The sequence below is a fragment of the Galeopterus variegatus genome, unplaced genomic scaffold, assembly GCF_000696425.1.
Source record: "Galeopterus variegatus unplaced genomic scaffold, G_variegatus-3.0.2 Scaffold448, whole genome shotgun sequence".
Taxonomy (NCBI): domain Eukaryota; kingdom Metazoa; phylum Chordata; class Mammalia; order Dermoptera; family Cynocephalidae; genus Galeopterus; species Galeopterus variegatus.
Window position 1 is genome coordinate 510,769 of NW_007726559.1, and position 6,087 is coordinate 516,855.

The 6,087-nt window shown below is 47.1% G+C and overlaps 1 pseudogene; it reads right to left on the minus strand.

Annotated features, from left to right (window-relative positions):
* Positions 1-3,923: 3,923 nt before the first annotated feature.
* On the minus strand, positions 3,924-4,415 carry LOC103587419 (annotated as a pseudogene).
* Between the last annotated feature and the right edge of the window lie 1,672 nt (positions 4,416-6,087).

A 6,087-nucleotide genomic window follows, 5' to 3' on the forward strand; every position in this document is an offset into this window, starting at 1 on the left:
AGGAGAAAGGAAGGGGTGGGTTGAGTGTTGGGGTGAAAGGGCATGGGGCAGTGACTCTCAACCCTGGCTGCACATTAGACTATGTAGGAGCTTTTAAAATATCCCAATGCCCAGGCTGCACCCCAGGCCAGTTATATCAGAATCTCTGGGGGGTGAGAATAGGCATCAATATTTTTTAAAGCTCCCAGGTGATTCCAATGTCAAGTGAGCTAACAGACCTAACTTCTGCTGTCCCTTCTCTTCTCTCCCTTTGGGACTATGACCCAAAATAATAACTAATGGTGGCAGCCCTAGGCAGGGGCAAGGTGGTGAGGAAGGTACTTCAAGATAGGCAAGACTTTCAGATCCTCTCAAACATGTGCAGCTGTGTATTGGGGCTGCCTGTTTCCTGAGTGTATTTAGGTCCAAGTCATTAAGTGACATTATTTGACAGCTAATAAGGTCAGTTATAGCATCATGTTGATACCCCTCTCCCTTATCATCACTCTCCAACCAAGTGCAAAAGGTCTTATTTTTTTAAACCCTCCTTAATGATAGCTATGTACTGAAATGTTGTTGAAGGTGCCCATTCAAAACATCAACATATACTTAAATGTATAATAAGCACATTATGAATTTAACCTGGGGTTAGAATTGTCATCCTGCCGACATGCTGCATTGTCAGTGAGAGGCTTCCAGAAGACCACATGGGCACCCTCCAGCCAGGCCCTTCCCCAATGGGCTGTTTCCTAGCCCACATTTAAATAATTTGGGCTTGAGAATTATAATGAAGCTTTGGGTCTGTATTATGTTCTTGCTAGCATGTTTTTGGAGTGTCTATAATTTAGTGCCTCTGCTCCCAAAGATGGGGAGCAGTGTCCCCCTGCTTTGTCAAAAGGGTGGCAGGAAAAGCAGGAGCTAGATCCTGGAGTCTTGGCTCCTCGGATCCCTCTCTCCTTCCTTCAGCATTTGTTTGCTTTCTGGAGAGCTTTTCTTTTCCAGGTAAATGCTGGTTCCACCTGCAAGGAGGCATGCTGGATAGACCATGCAACAAATAACGCAGGTTCTTCTCAAATTGTTTAGGTAGGAGAACACCTGGAGGCTGTGGTGCTTTTTCAGCTACTGTGCATTGATCACCTATTATGTGCCAGGTGCTTTATGTGCATCATTGTATCTAAGCTGCCCTACACTCTGCAAGGTGGATATTATCCCCAGTTATTTTTCAATGATAAAACAAAGGCTCAGAGAAGTGAAATAAGTTGCCCAAAGTCACACAGCTAGTAAGTGATGAACTGAAGGTTGATTGACTCTACTCTCAACCCAGCTACTCTGTTTCATGAGGCCCAGCTTATCAGCTTCAGTACCTCCTCTGGCTTACAGAAATAGAGGATTCATGAGCAAGTCTTACCTCTGTCCCAAGCAATCAGGCTGAGAGTTAGTACCTGCAAAAGTCCTGCCGTCCTCCCAGAATGATTTCCTCTTACCTTCACAACCACCAGCACACAGACACGACAATAATTATGTGACAGGCAGCAAGGAAAGGCATTTCTCATCTCTCTGGCATCCAAGAAATGTTCCCAGCCTTTTCTGGGAAGCTCATCATGTGGCCATATCTAGAACACACCACAGGCCATCAAGACTTGCCTCTGGCTTTCACACTCAATGTGGCCACTCCGCTTTATATCCACCTATTGCTGGGCAGCAGAAGCCAGAGTGGTAATGAATTTATCTTAAAATACAGTCATTTAATATTTAGATCTACAGCATTTTATAATCATAGCATTTTTAAGCTGGGAAGGGTCTTGAAGTTCACCCATTTTAATCTCCTTTATTTACAGTTGGGGAAACTGAGGTCTAGAGCTGTTAAGACACTTGCTAAGGTTATGCCATGAGTTAGTGGTCAGAGCACAGTATTCCTAAAAAGGCCCGAGTCACGGGCTCCTTTTCTCTTTGTGTGTTCCAGAACTTCATTCTTCTCTCACACTTTGACTTTTTTTCTAGAACCTACTTCTGGGAACCCTCCATCAAGAGATGAAGTATAAGGTGGGCGGGACCTATCGCACCTGTGGGTGGGCATGGAGGAGGAGACAGGTGGTCACTCACACTCAACTCCAGGTGCAATTGGGATCAAACACAGCCTGAGAAGCTGCTGGCCCTGGAGCATCTTTGCCTCAGAAACAGGAGCCTTTGGAAGCCACAACTCCATGTGGAAGTAGAGAGACAGAGCATTTGGCAAAGTCCCTCAAATGGATGCCAGCCTGAGGAAGCCCAGTGCAGGGGAATTCAAGGACACCTGTGTCCTGGAACCAGTGGTAAGCTCCTGAAGAGCTCCAGCCCCTGGAGTACATCAGGGGCTTAGTGAATTCCTGCCACTGAAACCAGCCTGGAGCCACACAAGGAACGCAGGCGTATGTTTTGAGGCACCTCACCTTGTTTTGGACAAAGATTAGTATCTCACTCTTACTCAACAGATTCAGTTCTGAAGGACTTTTAGCTGCTTTTCAAAAATTCAATCTATCTTTAAAGGAAGGTTCCTTACCCTTGAAGAGATTCAAAGGAAAGCGCCACAGACATTGAATGCATTTCTACAAGAAGAGCTCCCAAAAGACTCGGAGCAGTGATTCTCAACCCTCTGCATGGGTCTGTTGAGATTTGAAAAATGACCATGCCCTGGATCCACCGGCTTAATTCAGTTCGAACTTCTCGGGGGTAGGACCAGATAGCTATATCGATATCTATATCAATATAGATAGATAGATAGGTGGCTGGCTGATATGGGAATCCGAACCCTTGACCTTGGTGTTAAACATCAGCATTTTAAAGCTCCCCAGGTGATTCCAATGTGCCGAGGTTGAGACCCACTTATGGAATAAGTGGAGTCTCCCAGGGTGGTACTTTGAAAAGGATAGCAATGGTTTGGAGAGCTAAGTTCCCGTGTGACAGCTCAAAACTATCCATTTAACCCCCTTGTAATCTCTACCTTCCCCCACACAGTGGAGCACCCTTAGGTTCATTACACTGATCTGATTTGATGCAGGTGCAGCCAGACGCTGCACCACGATTGAACAGTTCTGGATGGGAACTTCCTAGATGGCTCCAGCCTGTTACACACCTTGAGGTGCAAAGGAGGAAAGAAACAGTCTGACAAAACATGCTCTTTCTGTCATTCTGCTGGTTGGCCCCAGCATAACTTTCTTTGCCTCTTCATCTTTGCTGCTGGAGAAACCCAGGTGTCTGCTGGTGATCTTGCGTAAGTTACTTAGTGTCTCTGGGCTTCAGTTTTTTCTTCTGTGAAATGGGAATAATACCTCATAGCACTGAAGAAAGGAGCAAATGAAAAACTATGTTGATCAAACACCTGGCCCAGTGCCTGCCCATAGGAGAGGCAGTCACTGAATAGCAGCCAAGGTCTGTATTCACCAATTTGCCAGGAACTTCATTATAATACAAAAGACTCAATGAGTTTATTTTATTTGGCTGGAGACCAACATTTATTGATCTCTTCCCCACCCCTTAGAACTCTATTCCAGTAGATTCTCTTTGCTCCACGGGCATCAGACATAGGGGTGTGACCAGCACTGTCCCCCACTGCCCACCATGTGACGAACATGCAGGAGGCTCCTTCTTGGGGACAGGCTGCCTCACAGAGTAGGCTGGGGTCAGGAGGAGAGCAGGCATCAGAATGGGCAGTTAACCAGTAATCACTCCAGAGGTATAATGAATTCATTTGTCTTACAGAAAACAAAACTCAAAAACCAAAAACAACAAAAACTAAGTATGAAAACTCAGCAGAGTCCCAGCACTATCTCAGAGTTTAAATGTAAAAGGGATCGTCAGAAAACACCACAGTTGAAAAGACAACAAAACCACCAAGGCTGCCTGCCACCTCCAGGGCAGTGCTCGAAGGGACGGGGGCCAGCCCTGTCCCAGCAGCCAGCAGGGCCTCACTTGAGCAGCAGATACAGCAGCAGCACCAGCAGCAGCACCCCAGGCAGCAGCACCCAGGTCCTGGGGGTCAGGGATCTCCAGAACCTTATTTTGATCTCCCTGAGGTTGCTGAGACTATTGACAAAACTTCTCAGAAGACCCCTGATGCCTGTCTGGTCGCAGGTGAGAGCCAGAGCCAAGCTCTTCATGGCCATCCCAGGTAGCTGGGCCAGGCGGTGGCTCCTGAGGTGTAGATCCATCTCATCCCCGATGCAGGCCAGCCACAGGGCCACTTGATCACTGCCCTCAAGGGATTCCATGAGATCAAGTTTCTCCAGGGGGCTGAAGACCTCCAGGGGGCCGAAGTCCTCCTCCATGGGTTCGGTCATGCAGGGAACCTCCAAAGTCAGAGGGTCCAGGACTTGCTCATACAGGAGAGTCTCCGTGAAGAGGTCTCTGCAGATGCGTCTGACTTCAGACAACTCTCCTCTAGCGGTGGCAGAGGCCATGGAAGAGGTGATGGCAGTGTCGTCAGAGTTTATTTTTAGAGAGAGTACTGTAGCAGTCAGTTCTACTTTAATGTGCACAGGAGAGGTGAAGAATCTCCACCTGTTCACTGTTAACTGCTGAGATGTGAATATTGAGATCACAGTTAACTACAGAAATATGACAGTTAATGTGGCTGTTGATCCAACACTACTCTCACAGGGGTGGCCACATTTCAGTGTCATAACAGAAAGTTGAGGGTGTGAAAGTCCTTTCAATTTCAAGATACCATCTTTCATGATCGGAAGAAATAATTCACATCTACATACTTTCAGGTCCTAACTGCTTTCAAACTCAGACACAATAGTGCTGAGAGGAAGTGCTCACCCCCCGCTCTCCCAACAGCAATGGTCAGAATCCCTTAAGTTTATACGATGCTTTTAGTTTTCAAAGTATTTCTGGTATTCATTGCAATTACTTTTTGAGAAAAGCAGGGGGGGCATATACCCATTTTATAGGTAAAGAAACTGTGGACTAAAGTTACTCAATAGAACTGGGACTGAAGCATCTGGTATTTCCAAGACAGCTCACTGATTCCAGTAGCCACAAGAGGAGAGATTGAACCCGCTCAGCCACAAGATCTTCTCCCAAAGCCTAGTGTGAGCTGGGCTCTGTTTTAGATCTAAAACGAACAGTGAACTAGACACACATAGTGCTGTCCTCACGGAGCCCACAGTTTAGTGGAACTTGACTAGGGGAGTCACTCTCCATCTCTAATTTGTTCTGCTCAGGGTGGTTGCTCTTTCCAACCTGACCTTGGCAGCGAGTCTCTAATGTAAACTTCTACTGGGGAAATGCTACAGAAGAGGCAGCTGCTCTTGTCCCTCAGACAGATGCAAGGCTTGTCCAAGACCACAGCTTATGGCACCTCTTTCAGTTTGGTCAGCTGGTGCCCTCATGGGGCCAGGGATCAGAGCCCCACATGTGTTGTCTTTCACATCTCAAACATTTGAGGTTTGCAGAGCCAAGCCAGAGTCCAGTGGCCAGAAGCCCGTCCTCAATTGTTGGTTCAAAGCTGACAGAGGAGGCTCCCTGGCGGGTAGTCCCTTAACCGCAGTTTGAATTACACAGATCCTTGGCCACAGGCCCGGTGGCTTCTGTAAGTCAGGTGTTGGAGGTGGAAAAGTGGGAGGAGGGAAGCTAGGGAGCTATTTTCATCTTGTCACAACAGCTTAAAAACACCAGCTTCTCTTGTGCCTTATTTAGATGAATAATGTTGACCTAAAAAAAGTCAAAGCTGTGACTCAGTTGAGCTCCCAATTTGCTCACAGTGCTCTGGGCTCCTGTCTGGGGCTATTCTGAAAGATGTCTTTAGAGGTGGACACTGTATTTGGGCAACTGAAAAAGAGTTTGGAAACCATCCCCCTGTTTTCGAGGGCCAGGATGAAAAACACTGGTGTTTGGGAGTCCAGCTTGCTGGTTTGCCCACTTTTATTTTTAAATAGGATGGGTGGGGGGTGTGGTCTTGCCCATTCAAAGAGAAGTGTGTTTCTGACCTTCTGAAACTTGTGGGTATGTAACTTGAAGACATACAAAAGTGAATCCAGAGACCAGATCCCACCCAGGGGATCCACACATGCTCCTTGCACCAGGGATACACCACCTCGGGCAGAGGAGCCATGTGGCAGGGCCAGG